The 22,044-nt window shown below is 36.1% G+C and overlaps 1 long non-coding RNA gene across 1 annotated transcript; it reads left to right on the plus strand.

Annotated features, from left to right (window-relative positions):
- Positions 1 to 1,302: 1,302 nt before the first annotated feature.
- Positions 1,303 to 21,527, plus strand: LOC122330705. The gene is made up of 5 exons (XR_006248064.1): positions 1,303 to 1,776; positions 2,851 to 2,946; positions 4,936 to 5,037; positions 7,251 to 7,466; positions 21,430 to 21,527. It is a non-coding gene; the product is annotated as an uncharacterized LOC122330705 (long non-coding RNA).
- The last annotated feature ends 517 nt before the right edge of the window (positions 21,528 to 22,044 follow it).

Genomic DNA, 22,044 nt, shown 5'->3' on the forward strand with positions numbered 1-22,044 from the left:
CCTGGCCAAGGTGGTTTAGATGCAGACAGCCAACTGATCTGCCATCCTAACCAGTTAACAAATTAATAAAACCCCTTAAAATAGTAAAAACCAGACCGGTGGAAACCATCCTGGTGTCCAGCAGAGACCAGAAAACAAGCTGGGGCTAGTCCCCAGTTTAACAACGCTAGTTTACGATAATGTTTCAGTTTTGGTCGATGCACTGCGCTTATAAAATAAATGACAAGTCCTTTGTATTCCAGCGTAGAGCACACTAAAGGAGACAGAGCAGCTTTACTCAGTCACTGCAAACTCCTTGACTTCCTGTTTGAGTTGCATGTTTACATTAGCTTGTTAGCGTGAGAAAGGACAGGTCCGCTGTTTCAGAATGCAGCAGACATGCTCCAGAGGACACATTGTTCACCCTTCGGTCAGAGATTCACGAGAGAAACTGCTATGTCATGCATTAAAATATCCTGGGGTTCTCCACACTCTGTTTAGTGTTACAAGAGCTCTGTTATGAAACCTACTGAGCCGTGTTGCTGTCCACTGCCTGTAAGGCAGCGTGATATTAAAACCATTTTAAACACTTTATACACTGAAAACAATAGGTAAATATAGATTTCTGTCCATTTTATTAATGTATTCCTCTATACAATATGTAATGTACTAGATGAAAATGTGTTGGGGGCGAATGTGAAATGTAGCATTACATCACTTGCTCACCAATGAATGTGAATGGGTGCCGTCAGAATGAGAGTCCAAACAGCTGATAAAATCATCACCCATTTATGATATTGCTTTCTTCAGTAAAAAAAAATGGTTTGAATCAGGAGGGAAATGCACAGATCAAACACGATTACAAGTCCCAAAGAGATCTAAAGAAATAAGTTGGTGGATTTTGATGTGAGAGGACAACGGAAGATGGACTTTTCAATGGAGCAAGCATCTTAATGATGTATTTAATTTGCAAACACAGTATTTCATTTTATAGGATGTTAACTGAACTTTTGGATCATTGTGATGTTTATATCAGTTGTTTGGACTCTTTCCGACGGCACCCATTCACATCCATTGGTGAGCGATTGACGTAATGCTTCTACATCTTGGATGACCTGAGGCTGAGAACATTTTCAGCAAAGGTATATTAATCAGTCAATTGAATTCAGTCACCAAGCTTTATTTTATTTGATTAACAGACTCCTAATGGCTTCACCAGGACACTGAATGCATAGTATGTGAATCACAGTTGTTTGTCCCGGCCGTATAAAAAATGTCGCGTATTTATTTTTTCTCCCAGGGACCCTAAACAACACACCGGGCGCTACGGGATCGTCCGATGGTCATCACGTGACGTCGAGCTTGACAGCTACGAGTCGTGAACTCATCATTCACAGGCCCACGTGCAGTTCAAAACCCGCCAGCTCCTGCTGTGAGGTTCTGAAGACGCGACGTCCTGTTTGTTTTCCCACATCAAGAGAGCTCTTCGGTCGGAGGTCGCTCGGAGAACCGGAGGAACTTCCCTGTAAACATTCGACGTGTGAACATCGTGAATGCAGAGAAGAAGGTCTCCCACTTTCTCACGCTGAAGCGTATCAGTATTCGTCGGGGCCTTCGAAAGCGGGACGAGATGAGCGCCTCCATAATTCTGCTCTTGAAGTGGTGCGCATTAGCATTTAGTACTGACAGGCTGACTGATCTCTTTCCCGTTCCGGTCGTGATGACTGATGCCTCTGCGGTCCTTGAATGAATGAGCTGAGATGTTGTTCTTGGCCTGCTCGAGTGTTTGAATATGAGGTTTGTTTTTGTGAATAATAATAGTAATTGAAAGCTTTTTTTAATCTGTTATTTTAGAATAGCAATCTACCAGCATGCATGCAAAAAATTGCAGCGTTAAAGAGAGTTTACAACAGGTTATTATTGTTATGGTAATCTGATTAAAAATCATTAAAAAAAAAACTAAGTTAATTAAAATAACAAACTTTAATTGAAAAAAAAATTATAAAATCAAAAAACTTGCATCCACTTTTTTCAGCTAGTTGCCAGTGTAATATTTGTTATTTTCATGGCATGTATTGAAAAAAAAAACGGAAATAGAAATGAATGAAAACTATAAAGACATTAAAAACGTATGAACATTACAACACAAAAAAATAATAAAAATTTTAATAAAGTAAAATACATTCACACACACGAAAACACATTGTATTCAAGTCTAGTTTGCATTGTTTTTCGATTCTTAAATATAATAAAAATATAGAAATGTAATATTATAGCATTTGTATTTTTTATGCAATTATATATGTACCAATATAAAATAAATAAAAACTATATAAATAAATTAAAATAAGAAAAAAGTTAAATAGTTTATGAAATAAGAAAACTCTACATATTTAAATAAAAACAATAATTATATTAAATACTCTCAATGGTACTGAAGTAACAATGGATGAGTGCTGGTATAAACAGTCATAAGTAGCTCAATGGAACAAAACAAAAGCTTTTTTTAGTGTGCTGCATAGCATAGGATGCCAAAAAAAGCAGCAACAATGCAACAGCCAAAAACCTATAATAGTCTCCATTGATGGGCATTTAAAGGTAGTATTCCGATCAAATTAAATATATTGCAAGCAACACATAAATTGAAGATTTTTACTTTGCAGTCTAGCAAAACTTGCAGTCTGGCTTTTTCCAAACCTGCTTGGATGTCCATTAAAGGCGTCCAGTTAACATTCATAATCATGCATGATCGTACACCGGGGTCAAACCATCTTCCTAGTTGGGAACATTTCGGGTTCTTTGAATGAAGAGCAAAAGTAGGATTAGATTTCAGGAGCACCTGCTAATGAATGCCTTCTTTCTATTTCCCAGAGATGATCCTGATTTATCGGCCACTTGATCCGTCAGCCATTATGGAGTGTGAGGTTAACGGAGGTCAACATTCTTCCCACATACCCGGAAATTAAAGTACGTGATTAAAAAGCAGGAAGGAGAATGAAAAAGTGAGAAAAAAGAATTGAATCATGGATGTGAAGAGGAAAGGGCAGTTTGGAAAAGTGTACTACTAGTTTAAAATGATTGTTTAATATATATATATATATATATATATATATATATATATATATATATATATATATATATATATATATATATATATATATATATTTTTTTCATTTCACATTTAAAATACATTTTTATTTCAAGGTTGGCATAAATATAAATTTGATCATTGCATATTTAATTTATATATGTGAAATAGCACATTTTTACATTTAAAAATTCTAAATATCTAATTATTGCATACATTTGAAATGTTTAATTATTTTACACAAAATATATTAAAAATATCCTTTTTTTAAAGTTTTAAATTGGCCTTCACTCACACATTATGAACGGTGAACAATGTAGCGTGCAATTTTTTGGAAATATTGTCAAATAATGGCTACTTTAGGCAGAATCCAGCGTGTTGGAAGCTGCTGCTATTTCATTCTGGGCATAAGGTAGAAATACTCATGTTCCCCTTGAAACACCCTTGTTCAGAAAAGGGTGTCGGGATAAAAAAGGAGAAGCGGGTTTCCGATTCCTCCTGGACATCAAAGGTGGGCAGACGCTTCGGTCTGTCTTCTTCTCGCACCGGTATCAGCACACACTAACACGGCCTGAATATCTGATGACTGCTGCTCCTGACAGACGCCGCGGCATCAGGCTTTTAGTATTCAGTACAGATGGGTCCCGTCTGTCCAAACCTTGGGCTGAAAGCATGCCTTGTAAAGAGCGCTTCAATTTAGAGCATCTGTGCAGGTGAAAGAGATGCGGGATCTGCTGCTTTGTGCTGAAGATGAGCTTCAAGAAAAAAGTGAAGAGAACGTTCTGTCTTCACGTAGGACGGTGAATTCTGGGTAAAAGTGTTAGTTCTGGTCTATCCTCGTGTACCCAGACTGACTCCCACCTCTACTGATTGTAGAGTGCAATTGCATGAATTATGAAAAGTATGGATTATAATAATTTTTGGTATCAAAAACTGTACTTAAATTTGTACTTAAAATTACGCCCAGACCAATTTTATTTTATTTTATGTTAACAGTGCAACGTAATGCAGTAACGAGAATGCACTTTATTTTATTTAAAATTTAAATTTAATGTCATTTATTTTATGACATCAACATTGATCTGGCTAAGTTATTTTATTTTCAAATTCAATTAAATTTTTAAGTGACATTTATGGACAGTAAAAAATACATTTTATGTGTCTAATTTAAAATTAAATGTATCAAAGCAATTCATTATTTTATTTCATCAATGCTATGTAATATACCTTTTTTTATATTTTACATTTGTATTTAATGCAATGCAATGCAAACAAGTTACTTATTTAATTTTCATTTTATTTTCTGCAGAGCAGCAATGTAACAATTCAATGAGACCAACTAAATGCAAAAAAAGTTTTGTGACATTCATGTCATTTGGGGATTATTTACATTTAATTTAAAATTAGATGCAGTAATGAGAATTTGTGCCTTATTAAAATATGACCAGGACATTTCCTATAGCGAGATATAAAGCACCAATAAAGTCTTTTCCGCTCGTTCTGTCTTTACCTATAAAAGATGTTACGTGTGATACAGAATAAGCAGACAAGACTTGTAAAAAAAACCCCAAAAAAACATTGTAAACGTGCCTTTGGTTTCCTGACAGATTGATAAAAACCTGTGTATCTTCATTCCCAGAAATTGCGTAAAACCAGACTTTTTTTGTGTGCTGTATGCATCAGTCTGTAGGTTATCCACGAGACTGACACTAGCATACAGAGCCACACACGTACTCTTATTAGTGCGGTTTAAAGGTCACCTGAAATGCCCCGTCTAGTCTTTATCTTAATTTCGAATCTTCTGTGATATATTTCATCCTTTGAGTTTTCTCTCACTTCTGTACCTGTCTTTGTATCTGTACTTTCAGAGCGATCGTAACCTTTGCATCAGTAGAGCGACTCTCTTATCTCCTTCTTAAAGGGTCATCGAGACGAAACAAGGACTGTCTTCTTCGATGACTCTTTTAATAGTAAGTAAACTTATATTTCAGCAGCAGTGTGACAATATCTATTCTGCTCTTCTCTGCTTTTGAGATCAAACTAAACTCAAACCATTCATGCTTAAAGGAACAGATTTGGACACTGCGTCACTTGCTCACCAATGGAAGTGAATGGGTGCCGTCAAGATGAGAGTCTAAACAGTGGATAAAAACATTACAATAATTCACACCACGCCAGTTAACATCTCGTGAAGCCGAAAGCTGAGTTTGTAAAAACAATCCATCATTAGGGCTCTTCTGATGAAGTCCATAAATCATAAAAACTCTTCCTCCATCGGAAAAAAAAGTCAGTTATCCTCGCACATCAAAATCACCCAACATATTTATTTAGAGGTTTTGGGATTTTGATCAGTGCACATGTTTTCATCAGCAGTTTGGACTCTCTTTCTGACGGCACCCATTCACATCCACTGCTGAGTGATGATGAGCAACACTTCTCCAAATCTGATGAAGAAACAAACCCATCTGCGTCTTGGATGGAGTATATTTTTTTAGAGCATTTGAATTATTTCTGAGTAAATTATCCCTTTAAAGGTAGGCATTCGTTAAAACCGCTAACCGACGATTTGGATAATTATCCACGTAAACTAAATAACGTCACTTTTCTCTATTTTTTCCTAAAAAGCCTCGATGTTTGCGTTTGTTTGGCCTTTATTAGCTCTTTTAATGCTCTCACCTCTCCGAAAGTCTCTCCGGAGCGCTCGAGCACGACAGCCGTAATGAACTTAATAACCGTGAAATGAAGTTTTGTGATCTACGGAGAGGAGGAGAGTTTCTGTGAGTAAACCCTTGTCGCATTCTGCACTTTTTTTTGTTCAGGAAAAAGACACGAGACGGTAAGTGTTAAAAGAGGAGACAGGGTCTTTATTTTCACGATTGCGCTTAGTCTTTTCTGAGCATGAACAAAACTAATTGACAGTGGATTTGGTTTCTAGTATGATGTTATTTGTATGCGGTCCTTATTGTTTGACTCAATGATATAATCGCCTCTTTTCCCTTCCGCTGCATGCGCAGGTTTTTTTGTTTACGAGCTGATGGTGCTCTGACTTGGAGTTGTTTCAACCCCAAAATAAACCTGAAGTACCTCACGCCTGCCGTTTCTAATCCACGTGCATCTTAAGACCAGCCTCGCTTTGACGTAATGCGAGAGCTTGCACGCGTTCAGAATGCTGCGTTGCTCTTTTAATGGTTTAAAAACTCATTGAAAAACTGCAAGACAGGCTCCTGTAAGACTATCTGGGTGCATTTTCACTGCAAGGCCTAAAGGGGAGAATTATGTTCTGATTTCAGTTTTTACAAAACTCCCAAAATTGATCTTCCCAAATGGAATTGATGAATTAATGCTCAAACACGTTTTTCTTTAATTGAAAATCAGTGCTGTGCAATTTAATGCAGCCAACCAAGTGACTTTTACAAATAGGTTGATCTAAAAAAACGATTCGAGATGATCTATTTGTGTTTTATTTTATTTTAATACAACATTTTATTAACTAAATTAATTCTGAAGTAGGCTATAGAAGCTGCTTAATCTGAAATTAGATAAAACAACAAAATTGATTATTTATTATTTTATATTATTTCCAGTTTATTTTTTTACAATGATTATTATTTTTTTTTAATTATTACTACATTTTTATGTGACATTTAGAAAAATGTATATATATATATATATATATATATATATATATATATATATATATATATATATATATATATATATATATTTGATGACATTTATTATTACATTTAAAATGAAATTAAATACAATCAAATTTGATCTGACAAAATTAAATATATTATTAATATATATTAAATATATATTATTTAATATATTAAAATAATAATGTAATATTAATTAATATATATAAATGCAATGTTATGCAGTAATGAGAATTATTTATTAACAATGGTATTTAATGCAATAATGCGTTAATTAGATTTTTATTTTTTTTACTGCAGTGCAACTACATGTATTTTGAAGTGACATTTGGATAGGAAACTGACATTACACCATTTTGTATATCTGTATATCACTGTCTTTTGTCGCTTTTGGCGTGTCGTATACATGTCATTATTAAATAAAACACACCGTATGGGTTACTGTAATTTCTCTTGTATTTCATTTTGTATCTGGGCCGAACCAGACGATATCAGATAAGATGCGTGTTTCTCTTTCTTTACAGATCAAATCTGTGCCAGATATCGTCAGTGTAAATGCAGCCCTTTATGCGCGGACTGACGGCAGACCTCGGGCCCTCGGCTCCAGATGAACTGTGGGCTGTGATCTGCGGCCCTGGCAGGACTTCAGCTCGCCCATCTGATTCTACACCTGCCAAACCCCACGGCCCCCATCTGCCCTTTACAACATGACCTCATCGGCACGGCACGAGAGGGACGCGGTGAGTTTGCCCGTCTGTAATCATCCTTACAGCACGCTCCAAGAATGCATTGTAAAACCTGATATTACTTGGACAGCTCACAAAATCTATTGCTTTGATTGGTTTGAAGTGCTCTAGAAAGACTGCCAGCATGTACTGGAGTCTCTGCCTCAAGCCCATGACGCTCTCAGGGGGGTTTAACGTCTAATAAAACGTCATTTTATCTGTTAAACTGTGATTTCTGCAACAAATGGCATCACAGAGTTGCTGTTAGAATGACTGTTTCCAAACAGGTTTCATGAGTCAGGAAGCATAGTGGGTTCAAAGGAGCACATTACAGACAATTAATGTTATTTATAAGTATATTTGTTACTGTATATAACATAGTAATTATTAATATGTGGATGTTTACAATTGATTTAATTAGTACTAATTAGCATTAATTTATTTCATTTCAGTTTTTGTTTTACTTTTTTTTTTAAGAAGAATTCAACTTTTTTCATAGTAGCATTGCTTATAATTTTTCATCTAATACTTTTAATTTATTTCTGCTTTATTACAGTTACTGAAACACACACACACACACACACACATATATATATATATATATATATATATATATATATATATATATAATATTTTTATATTTATATATATATATATTTTTTTTTTTCAGACAGTAAGACAATCAATTAAAAAAGTGTTAATTTACAATTAATAATACTAATACAGTGATTATTAATTTGACAATTTTATTTAAATATTTTTGTTTTGTTTTAGTTGTAGTAGATTTATTTATAATCAATTGTTTACACTTTTATCTATGTGTATGCTAACTATCCATGCACATATATTTTAAATGCATTTTTCTGTGCTGGCATATAATTATGATAAAATCAAGTATTCAAATATACGGTGCAAAACCAAAAAAAATTAACAAAGCAAAAAAAAATATTTCTATAGAACGATCCCAAACAAAAGGAGCAGGAGCATTTTTCAAACATCTTGGCTTGTGACTAAAGTCATAAATCTGTCAGGATGCACGTAAATTTCACCCCGTTTTTTTTTTTTATTTGTTTGCCTTGTAAATTATGTATATGGCTGATTGTATAACCTTTTGAAAAAGCAGAATGAGCTGCAAAATGTCAAAAATCGGGCTACACAGGACTAGGGCCGATAAAAGTTTAGTTTCTGGTTCTTATGCATTCGCACGTTGTCTCTGTGTCAGACACACAAGTAAATAAATCCAGGCGGCTCAGATGAGTCATGAACACATTTACTAAACTCCGCGCTTTGCTGCTAATGTGTGTTTGATGCCCGCGGACCGGATGCTCTGATGTCATCGTCCCGTGTCGTTCCTGAAAGGTTTTTCCACTCATTAGCTACACTTATCAGTCACTTCTGCCGTTCGTCTCGTTCCGCTAATGACAAATATAAACCGTAGTGTGAATTATGTGCAAGCGCTCGCTCTGCATAAAAACATTAAATCTCCCGTTACATAAACAAGAGGATGAGGAGAGAGAACAGGGCGCTGTGAAGGTGAAGAGAACAGCCTAAAATAGAGAGGAACACACTCACAAATCAATACAACAGCTAGTTGGGTGAATCTTATGAAAGCTGCAGAGAATGCCCTTGAAAATTAGACTTCATCTTTTCTTTTTGTTTGTTAATTTGGGGGTTTGACACGACCTAGACATGTCTATGCGTGGGATTCGTCCATTATCATGTTTAAATCATGTTTTTGTGTGTCAACGCCCTACATTTAAGCTAATAAACTATATTAATCAGTAGGATTATGATTATTTGTATTATTAAAATCTGTAAAACTGTGTTTTTCTATCTCAAAAACATATTCAAATTACGACCTATGCTTTCAACGTCTAATGCAGAAATATTAATTTATGCGTTTATTGTAATGCTTTATTGGGTGGTTGTTCTGCACGCTTGATAGAAAATCTTCAGCTAGTCCAAAACGCAGCAGCCAGAGTCCTTACTAGAACTAGGAAGTATGATCATATTAGTCCGGTTCTGTCAACACTGCACTGGCTCCCTATCAAACACTGTATAGATTTTAAAATCTTATTAATTACCTATAAAGCCCTGAATGGTTTAGCTCCTCAATACCTGAGCGAGCTCTTATCACATTATAGTCCTGCACGTCCGCTGCGTTCTCAAAACTCTGGCCATTTGATAATACCTAGAATATCAAAATCAACTGCGGGCGGCAGATCCTTTTCCTATCTAGCACCTAAACCCTGGAACAATCTCCCTAACTCTGTTCGTGAGGCAGACACACTCTGTCAGTTTAAATCTAGATTAAAGACACATCTTTTTAACCTAGCCTACACATAACACACTAATACACTTTTATTATTCAAATCCATTAAAGGATTGCTAGTCTGCATTAATTAGATCGTCGAATTGATCACAGAGGCTGTCTCTGCATTTAATAACAAATTGTTCAATCTCGTCATTTATAAATCCCTATCATTGTATTCTTCTACTTTATACTGTTCAGTGCTTTGATACAATCTGTGTTGTTAAAAGCGCTATATAAATAAAAATTGATTGATTGATTGATTGAATATTAATCATTCAAAGAGACAACAATAACAATTTTAAAAAATGAAATAAAAATTTAATTAATTAATTTAATTTTATTAATATTTGACTAAACATTTATTATTATTATTATTATTATTATTATTATTAACAATAAATGGATTAATAGATAAATATAAAACAGTATTAATAAAATAAACCAAATAATAAATTATATCAAACTAATAACAATTGTTTAATCATTTTGCTACTTTTAATCCTATTCTGCCACTTTGTGAGCTTGTCTATAAAATTTTTTATTTACATCAAGTTTGTTTATCGTTAGTATAGTTTATGAAGTTGTGTATACATAACATATATATTATATGCAACCAGAGAACAGCAGCTAAATGGACTATGCTAATCAGTCAGACCCTTTAATTTAGCACCTTTCTAAATATAAATCGCAGTGGTAAATCTGTAGAGGGAATTTTGGTTAAATCCCCCAGTTTTACCACAGCGAAGAGGAGGTTAGACGCTTCATTCGCTTTGCATTAAAATGCTGATCACTTTGTTTAATCACGGCCCATTTTTGCATTCTGTGCTTTTGTCGAACCATTAAACAGTCGGCAGCTATCAGTTTCCTCTCTGTGTCTGTCTCTAATGTTTCTGGATGTAGCTGGAAGACACTTAACATCTCTTTGAAGTGCAGCAGATATTTTTAGGCATGGCACACATAGGGGAGCTGGGGAGGAGGCCGAAAACTGGTGGAGAGAGACGGGAAGTGAAATTTAAAGTAATCCATATTTGCTCGGGAGGACGTAGATTTCAAAGATTTAAATATGACCTAGATTTTTAGCCGAGGCATCATAAGCGCTGACGTCAGAGCGGGGCCACAACTGACTTCATGGTGGACGACGTTTGATCTGCTGCTGCTTTCTTCTCCTGTTAAAATCACACGGTTGCTGCGCTTCTGGAGCAGACTAAAATTACTGTATGTTCGGTCCAAAAATGGGCCGTAAAACAGCTAAAAGAAGCCTTGTTACGTAAGCAGCGAGTCTCTCATTCGATCGGCTGCAGAATTTGAGGTTATGTTGTGATTAAAGGTTATTTCACCCTATTTTTGGGGCAATATTTCATATCAAAAAAGACAATCTTGTCATTAATCACTTCCCCTTACGTCGTTCCAAACCCGTAAAAGCTTTGTTTGTCTTCAAGACACAAATTTTGGATGAAAACCGGGAAGGTTGTTTCTGTCCCACTGACTGGCAATTAATGAACTGAGGGGAGTGAGGTTCAGAAAAGTATGAAAGATACCGTCAGAATATTTCATCTGCCATCAGTGGGTCAACCGGAATGCTACAAGAACACTTTTTGTACGTAAATAAAACAAAAATAATGACTTTATTTAAAAATCTGTGCATTTTTGGCACCACATAGCGTAGGACCACGAAACCAGTTATAAGAGTCAGTCTTGTGAAATCAAGACATAATAAGCTTTCCATTGATGTATGGCTTGTAAGACAATATCTGGCTGAGATACAACTATTTGAAAATCTGGAGTCGACGTTAAAGTTGTCCAAATTAAGTCCATAACGTTGCATATTACTAATCAGAAATTACAATTTAGTATAGCTAGTAAATTTACAAAATATATTAATGGAACATGATCTTTACCTAATATTTACTTTTACTATTTTTGACAATTTTGCCCCATACAGCGTATTTTTGGCGATTCTGGCTACAGATATACTTACTTATATGCTACTTATGCAACCTGGTCTCATAAATATACATACCTCTGTGCGCTTTTTGTGCAACAACGTTTCTTCGCACCTTACTTTGTGCCTCAGTTTCAAAGAGAAATGTCTTTAAAACACAGGTTCAATATGTAAACCCTGGCACGTTTTATTACATCGATATAGCTATGTACTGCAGCGGTTCAGAATTGTAATATTCGCTGAAGGTTAATTTTCTATCAAGTCTGAAATACGCCCTACACCAAATCAACCCTAAACCTACCCGATAGTGTCACCAATGCAAAACGCATTCGTTGACGCAACCGTGTCGTTTCGACATTTTGTTGAAGCGTAGTTACACGGGATTGAACCGGAGCTTCTCTCAAGAACATCTCTGTACTCCGCGATCCACCAAACAAACCCAAAAGGGAATAAATGGTGTCAGAGTTTATTTAGTTTGATAACTTGTCGGTACGTATTTCACGTCTTGCTAAAAAGTACACCGAGTACGTTCATACCATGAGACCAGGTAGTACTTATGACTGGTTACAAATACTCTATGCTTAGCTTCTTACATGTTACCTATTTTTGACCTCAACAAACTGAGGCGTGTGTTAAAGCTGTGGCAGACCATCCTAACTTCATGTCATACAATTAGACATAAGTGTTTTGGCAGCTTAATTAAGACTCGTCCTCTCGCATGAAGGAGTTTCTGGGTAGTAATTTGCCAGAAGCACTCGGCAGGTAAAGTAAATTGCTTCATAATGGAATCTCCACAGGTTGCGTTCTGTTTGCAAAAGCACAGCGTTAATGGAAGGTCAGGAAAGAAACGGCAAACACTTTGCGGTTTTGACTCTGTCGTGCTCCCCCGAGGTGTCTTTAAAGCGTTGAGCGTTTCTAGTCCATCTATTATTATGCATATATAAACATAAATGGTCGTCGCCTGCAGTAGAGAGTCGTTCTTAATCTGCACACACGCAAAAAAGCTAATAACAAGGGCGTAGAATTTAGTTGGCATGTTGTGACATTCTCCTACCAACTGTTCGATAAAAATGTTGCAATTTTGAGCAAACGGTTAAATGTTTGTTGCCCACCAATGCCCAAAAAAAGATTTCTCCAAACACAGCCTGAAAATGTATATAAAATCGTCCAGTGCTGTTTTGGTCTCATTCATTATTAGTATTTTGGTGCGTGAGTAATCAAACTGATTTGTGAACTTCTTCTGAATCAAGTGGCTAATTTTGTTCTGAAATAAAAAGTTTCTTACCGCCATAATTGTTTATTTATAAGTGATCGATTCCAACATATGAAAACAAAATGAATAATAAATTGGACACATGTTCAGAATCAGATTTTTATGTTTAGGAGGAGCATTTTAAAGGTCACTTGCACAGGAAATCAGACACTTTTTCTTGCCGTGTGCTCCTGATGATTTTATTGCATCATCTCACCATCTTTAAAGTATCTGGCTGCTCTCAGTTGCCTTCTGAAATTTTTCTAGTCCATGTTCATTTCCCTCTAGGACAAGATACCCAGGATGCATCGATTAGTTTTGCCATCTTCTAAACGTTTAGTTTGTTATGTTTAGTCAACTGTTGTACTTCATTGCCATTGTCTGCTCATGTCTTGTATTCCCTGCGCTGCAGTGCCACCCACCTTCATGCAGAACAATATAAACAATATCGATTTCCCTACTAAACCATCTGTTAGTCAGCACACAAAAATATCCCTTGCTCAGCATATATGCCTCACGGATATGAGGAGTTACAGTCAAACCAGAACGTATTCAGTCGCCTTCAACATTTCTCACATAATCAGTTTATTTGGTATAGTTTAGAAAATGGTAATGCAATATGACAAGAAGTTAAATAAGATAATGTCAGATAACTTTGATAGAAAGGTATGTAATGTATTCAGTTGAATAGCTGTCAGCTGTTAAATTTAAGTAGAATCATAATTTAGTTCAACCAGTTACAGAGCATTGATTTTGTTCAGTCTGTGGTGTGAAAAGGTTGCATTAGCAATTAAAGGAAAAACACTTAAGCGAAAAATGATTAGGATTAGCATTTCCCAAATATTTTATCAGTTTTATTGGCAGTCCACTGTTTGGTTGAGTATGATATGTCACAGATTGCTTTATTTTGCTATCATCGCTTACATAAATTAAGTCCTGCACTCACTAGTAAAAAGATAGCAAAAACTATATCTGGTATCTGAATGATGTTTGGTTTGACTGTATAAGTCTGTGTCATAAAGATAGCATCGGATTCTTTCTGTTGTAGTTTTTTAGCAATGGTCAACCAATGTCTTACTGGAAAATAGCCTTAAAATAATTCTGTTTTATACCATCACGGATGCTGGCTCTTGAACTGAATGCTAATAACACGCTGGAAGGTCTCCCCGCTCTTTAGCCCGGAGGACACCGTGTTCACGGTTTCCAACAAGAAAAAGTCCCATTTTGACTCTTCTTGACCACAGAACACTTTTCCACTCTGAAACTGTCCATTTTAAATGAGCCTTAGTTCACAGGAAATGGCGTGCTTCTGGACCGTGTTCACATATGGCTTCTTTTTTTCATGATAGAGCTTTGGTTGACATCTGTGTTTACTGACAGTGGTTTCTGGAAGTATTCCTGAGCCCATTTGGTAATGCGTCGTCCGAGGGCCCGAAGACCACAGGCATCCAACAAAGGTCTTTACACAAAATCCTTTAATGATCCCATGCACTGTTGATAATGCAATTTGCAGATGAGTCAATCTTTACTTCTGAGAGACTCTGCCTATTTCTATAAGAAATCCATTTTATGCTACAGACCTGATTAACTTAATTAGATGCTAGATGTTCTCCCAGCTGAATCTTTTCAAAAGGTCAACATTTTGCATCAAATTTGAAATGAGCTCGTTTAGCGTTTCTCGGTTGCTATCTATGTTCTGCTGTGAATAAAACGTTAGTTTTGAAAGTCCATCCGTTTTTTTTTTATTCAAATGTAAAAAATGTCCCAACAATCGGGTTCGTACCTGAAGATTGAAAATGCTCAAAATGTAATGTAAAAAATGCTATTTACACTAAGTTCAAATAGCAATGGGTTCTATTTACGCTAATTGAAAATAGCGGCATTAAGTGCAAATAGCATTTTCTACAAATAGCTACTTATTACAATTATCTTCACCTCAGTATTGAAGTACATTATAAAACAGAACGCAACTTATTGAGTGCAATTGTTAATTTCATTTCCAATTATTGTCATGGTTGACACCCTTAATAAAGCCATACGTACACCTACCCCATTCTTTATTTTCAATTTCTGGATTATTTCCTTCATTTTTATTGAAAAGAAATGCGTTTCTGATGCGATTTGAAATGTAAAAAAATAGTCGGATTCAAAACCTATTAGCGTGCGTCAAAATATAACCATCTTACATTTTATTGCACCGCCGGAGCTGATATCAAATGGCCATGTTTTGTGCGGATGACTATCCCGATCACACATTGGTGGGGGCGGAGTTAGCGTAAAGAGCCTCAGCCAATGAAGCTGGCTATTTGCGCATAGTGTAAATATACACTCCGTTATGGCTATCTTTGCAGTGTTGTTAGCACCTTTACTGCTGCCGTCACCTTATATTGGATATCTGTGAGATGCTTCTGGCAGGGCAGGTGTGAGCGGTCCGGTTTCTCCTGTCCTCGGCTCTCAGCAGGTGGAGGCGACTGCAGCAGGTGTTAGCGCGGAGGGTGGAGAGAAGCCGTGATTAATGCCGCGGTGCCCTTTACTGTTTCATAGCGGCAGGGCAGCATTAGCATTCTAAACATGAAGAGCAGCCAGTGTGTGTCTGGTGTGGCAGGAAAACAGCAGAACACACATTTACTCAATCTGTTCACACACACACACACACACACACACACACACACACAGCACAAGCGCGCACTGCAGTTCTGCAGTGCTTGTTTGACTGCATGCTCCATTTGCATCCATTTTTCGTCGCTCCCTGAGAGCATCCAGTCTGTCAATTATTTTACAGACACTTGAACAGGACATGCCGGCTGCAACTTTAAACAGATTAACTGTTTGTGGCTCAATTTCATTTGCTTTTCCCTTAAAAGGCAATAACAAACCTGCCCTCCTTCTGGGAGCCAATACCGAAAGCAATCCTTTAAGTACTTAATCAATACGGTTTCTGTGGCATCATTGCAAATTAATGTCCTGAGAGTCCTTGTGGGTCCGATGGCATCTCTTCATCGATGGAAACATTTTCCTCGTGAAGGAATGAGTCAGATTTATCGGCTAGTCATCACACTTTGCAACATCAACGCTGCAAAAAAAAACATATCGCCGGTTAGAATAACAAAACGCATTTGTGCAACAATGCATTGATTTTGTGAATATGTGAGTGTCTTACTGCACTGGCAGATTTATTTTACTTACATTTTTAGCTTGTTTGCAATTAAGATAAAATGCACCTATAATAAAGACGCATTGTCTGAAAGCCAAAGTCGATATCTAATGTGGGATCTTGTACATTTATCTCAAAGGATTTTTAGATATTTGAACTAGTGGGAGGAAAACAAACTGTGATGCTATATGGAAATATAAAAAATATAAAAATAAAGTGTCTGATATCCAATGTGCAGGCCTATTTATATAAATATTAATGGTGCCAAATCAATTAATCACGATTAATTGCATCCAAAATAAAAGTTTGTGTTTACATGTATGTAAAAAAACATAAATGACACATGCATATATATATATATATATATATATATATATATATATATATATATATATATATATTTAGGATAATGAAATGTATGTATGTGTATTTACATATAAATATACACAGTACACATGCTTATATTTTTAACACAGACTTTTATTTTGAATGCAGCTAAATCAAAGTTAATCAATTTGACAGCTCTACTGTCCGAATTAACAGCACAATTATTAAATTTATATATTTTATAAGAATAGTAATTAGATAAATGTAACACTAAAGACATAACATCCATTAAGAATATTTTTAATGTTTCGTTTGCGTTAATGCCACTGTTACATAAAAAACATTTAAATCGCTTCCTTCTACAGCCAAAGACGGCAGTATTGTAAAGTACTGTAACCATGATTTATTTAAAAATGCATTTATTCCTTTATTTATTGATTGAGTCATCAAATGTATTTTTAATTGACACACTTGCTTTCCCGCGAGTGTCTGCTCTTCTTAATTTCAGCAGATATTAAGGCGCGAGATGGTCTTCCTGAGTCGGTGTAGAAAGCTTGTTCACGGCCCCTGATTCATTCTCCCAGCAGGCTTAGACAGTGCCCATAAACGCTGCTGAGGACGTAATCAATCTGAGTGCGCGTGGAAGCGTGCGGCGTGTCTGCCAGAGAAAAATCTACTTTTGAACGCCTTTATGCACATCCGCGTAAAAAAAGAGAGCGGGCTGTTGAAATGGGTCGTTAGATCATCACGTGATGACACTTTATAACAAGGTTGTATATGTTAATGTCAGTTAATGCAATTACATCAACTAATACGATTATGTTAACGTTACTGTACGCGGTTATGTAATTCAATAGGCATGATGAAAAATGCAATGTTCCTTCTGCAAATGCCAATACATTTTTTAATATATGTTAATACATTTTTAATACATGTTAATACATTTTTAATACATTTTATATATAAATTGTAGAAGATTATCATTATTTTAAAAAATATTATTTTTAATATATATATATATATATATATATATATATATATATATATATATGTATACATATATATATATATATATATATATATATATATATATATATATATATATATATATATATATATATATATATATATATATATATATATATATATATATATATATAAATAAAATTCTTTGTTTATGTAAATGTTTCTTTAGTTGAATATTCAGTATGCCAAATTAAGTAATTTTATTTCTGTTTTTCAACTCAAAATAAATGATCAATAATCAATAAATAATATTTAACATACTTTTTAACATTATATTTAAACCAATGAAATCAGATACTAACAATTATATAGATAGATTCTCAGGTAGATATATAGGTGTGTGTGTGTGTGTGTGATATCCAGTGTGCAAAACATTTTAAGTATTTTTTGTGCTTTTTAAAACTAATATAATAAAGTAACTGCGAAGACACAACATGCATAACAAATATTTTGATAATAGTAATGTTGATGGTATTTTATGGTGTGTTTTAATGGTAGTAAAGTTGTATATTAACATTAACCACGGTATAATTCTAAATTAGCATTATTCCAGATAAATTCTGTAATTGCGATTCACTGTTAGCTCTCGATGCCTAATGCATACTAATGAATTGAACCTTATTGCAATGCGTTACTGATTTCTTTGTATCCTCCATTCCAAGCTCATTTCCATTCCATTCCATTCTGATTCGTTCCATCCAGATCCATTTCATTCCATTCCAGCTGCATCATAATTCGTTTCCATCTTATTCCCTTCCAGCACGATCCATTCTTTCATTTCTTGCCTTTTCTTCAGTTCTTTTCCCCCTTCAGCGGTCGCCTTCGCGCCGTTGTGAAGTTTTCATTAACTCACAGATGTCTGTCGCAGCCGCCTATGTGTTCCCAGAGCCACATTAATAACCTCCACACACACAAACCATTTGATCATCGCCGGCCCGCAGCTAATGACCCTCGCCTGGCTTCACACCATTTCATGACTGTATATGGGCGGAAAATACACGAGCGCTCTTTGCTGAAGACCTGACTGAACCATGAAAGCAACAAACAGCGGAGCGAGCGGCGGGTAAATAGTTCTGCAGAAACTTCTGCCGTCAGAAGTAGAAAAGGAACGATTGTGGGTCTCTGCGAACTCTTTTATAGACCGAGAAGTTTCAGTTCACGTGAAAAAAAAAAATTATGATTCTGTTATCGTTTACAAGAGTTTGTTTCTTCATGGGAACAGATTTATAGTAGCGCCGTCGAACAATTAATTGATTCCAAAATAAATGTTTTTTATACTGTGTATATTTATTATATATATATATATATATATATATATATATATATAGGTACATATAAGTATACATTAATTTATATATATATATATACATGTAAAACATGTAAGTATTTTCAAATTATATGCTTTATGTGTGTGTCTTTATATATGCATAATAAATATACACAGTACACACACATATGTAAACAAAAACTGTTATTTTAGATGCTATTGATCGTTTGACAAGTGAATGGGTGCCGCCAGAGTCTAAACAGCTGATTAAAAACATCACAAATATAATATTCAGGAGTGGTGCGGATTACGTGTGGATTAATGTGATATGACTCGTTCTGACGGCACCCATTCACCGCAGAGGATCCGTTGCTGAGCATGTGATGTCATGCTACATTGAGAAACAAACTCATTTAGGTCTCGGATGACCTGCAGAGCCAATTTTCACTTTTTAGGTGCACTATTCTTTTAGTTTTTACCCATTAAGATTCGTCTGCATGTTTTTCTGTGTGCACTTTTAGACGAGGAAAGCCATTTAGTTGGAAAGCAAGAACGTTTCTGGAGCTTAATTGTGCAAATGTTGTGTTGCGCGGACATTTCATATTTTCGCTTTCCCGAAAGATCATTTCAGAAGCATTCTTAAGCTTTTAAGCTTCCACGGACTTCAAGCCATCAGTGCCGACAAAGACGGTTTATTTTGAACAGGAATGCGTTCTCGCTGGTTAATCTTGTTCATTATCTGCCGTGGGACCGTTGATTTAAGTGAATGAGCGCGCACTACAAAAACCCTTCTATCACGGGCGTCTGCGCTTCATCACCTGGGTATTAAACACCCTGTTGATGCATCCTGTCCAGCGTTTACACATACATGGAATATATGACTTTAAAATAAGGGCCAACTGAGTAAACTAAGTTTTATTGCCTTTGGCTCGGTTTCTCTCTCTCTCTCTCTCTCTCCGTGTTGAATCCTCGTCAGGTCTCCGCTGGTTATTTCCCCATCCGTCACCTGTCCGGTGGTCCTTGTTTACGATGCTATCACGTGGAATCGATGCGAGTAATCACGCCGGAGAAGATTAACAAAGATGCGACCGAAAGAGCCCGGTATCTCGACGTCCTCCTCCTCGAGATTCGCCCCGCAGTTCATCCGCGGGTCGCTAACGCTAACGAACGCCACTCCTCTAATCGTTTCGATGAATTTTGCTACGTCGCCAAATATGGCACGCAAACAGGTCGCGTGCGTCCTCTTCCTCGTGGCATTAGTGTCGCTGATAATGTAATCGGATCGCTGCGGTATCTGCGAGCAGCATCTCGGTCATTTCCACGAGGAAATGAGTGTTTGTGGCTGATCCCGTTTGCCGATGTGGGTCGCGGTCTTAATTAGCGCGCTTGGTTTATGAGTTTTCGGGCAGGTGAAAAACGCTGCTATCATCCGCTGGATTCACGCAGCCCGGTAAATTGCATTTAAATGAGTAATTATTTAATTTATATTAAAATGAATACAGCGCGAGTTCTTGTCTTGAGGGGGCTCAATGTTTGATCCTCAATAAAAGGCGGCCGGGATCCTGTCCTGGGAATTTTATTGGGTTATGATGACTGTAGGCCTGTGGTAATAAGATGTTCGTGCGCTATTTTATAATTTATTGCATGATTAATGTATTAGATTTTATTAGTTTTATTCGGCAGCGAATCGATCAAAAGTGACAGCATATACATTGCGTTAATGTATGCATTGTACACAGCAGGCAGGAAAGCTTTGGTTTACAAGCTGCAATGTACGGCGTAATTAAACCGATTTTACAGTGAACCTAAAGAGTACCTAAAGGGAACAATATGCAACGTTTTGGGAACGAGGGGGTTAACACCCGTGAAATTATAAAGCACTTATACTGTAAAAAAGTCTTCTACTTTATACTGTACTGTGCTTTGATGCAACCTGCGTTGTTAAAAGCGCTATATAAATAAAAATGATTGATTGATTGATTGAAAAAGCAGCTATGCTTAAATTACGTGGTATGTTTGACAGATTTTCCTTGTAAACGGAAACAATGTGCAGGCGGTATAATAAGGCGGTAATGATTTAGAAAAATTAAATGTATTTATACTTTAAGTATTTCATATTGTAAGATTACATTGTATGCAGAAGGTCTGCTGTAATCTAAAGTGGGCTCTATACATTTGTATTTTTTTTTTTTACCATTGATTAATAATCATAAATGTTGATCTTGATTTCTAAAGGATCATGTGACACTAAAGACGCTGAAAATTCAGCTTTGCATCACAGGAATAAATTACAATTGAAATACACTTAAATAGAAAACAGCTGTTTTTGTGCTGTAATAATATTTCAGATTTTTTTGCAGCCTATTTCACCTTATAAATCTATATCTGTGGTCAGCAGGAAAAAAAAAAACTTCTGCTAACCCTAAACTTAGTGCATCCTCCTTGGTGAGCTTATAAGAGACTTAATTTGAAAACTTAATTTATTAAATTAATAAATAATTTAATTTATCTTACTGACCCCCACACACACACACACACACACACAAACATACATATATATATATATATATATATATATAAATAATTTATCTCCTCTTGTCTGCCCATCAGAGAGAGTAAATCTTTTTCCTTTTTTGCCTCTTTATCCGTTCTGTTCCGTCTAAGCCTGCTTTATCTCTGTCTGTTATCTCCGACAGTGGCCTCTAAACCCCGTTCAAGCGTTTAAACATCAACGGGCTGGATTGGCTCTTGTGATCTGACACCGACAGAGGACTTTATCTGCATCGCAGGTCAGGTGAGCTGAAATGCACTATTCAACGTCCAGCAGACAAACCACCCGCAAGCGGTTAAAGCGTTACAATGTTCAAATAAAACAAACTTAAACTGAACCGCGGGCAGAACAAGCTGCAAAAAATGGGATCTATTCGCGAATTCAACAACTAGCTACTTTCCTGGGCGGCAAATTATTCATACGGTAAACACAAACGCTGTCTCCAGTAGTTGTTGTCGTTGTTAAGCGGCGCACACGGACTTCCTCTGATCCTTCTCTCGCTCTCATACTCACTGGCTTCCCATTATAGTGGTGTAATTACTTCTAATGAAGAAGTCTGTGTGTGCAGATGCAGGCTCTGATTAGCAGGCCGCACCCACTGACATCTCTCTCACGCACTTCATCTTTAAATGTTCATTTTGTCAGTCATTTGTTCCGCAAATTGCTCCCCTCAGAAGAGCGGGTTCGTAATGAGGGCCGCCGGTGAAACGGTGACTGCCTGAAGTCAGTGTGAACTCAAGTGCACCGGAAGGCCTTAGTC

This window comes from Puntigrus tetrazona, chromosome 25 (genome assembly GCF_018831695.1).
Source record: "Puntigrus tetrazona isolate hp1 chromosome 25, ASM1883169v1, whole genome shotgun sequence".
NCBI lineage: Eukaryota > Metazoa > Chordata > Actinopteri > Cypriniformes > Cyprinidae > Puntigrus > Puntigrus tetrazona.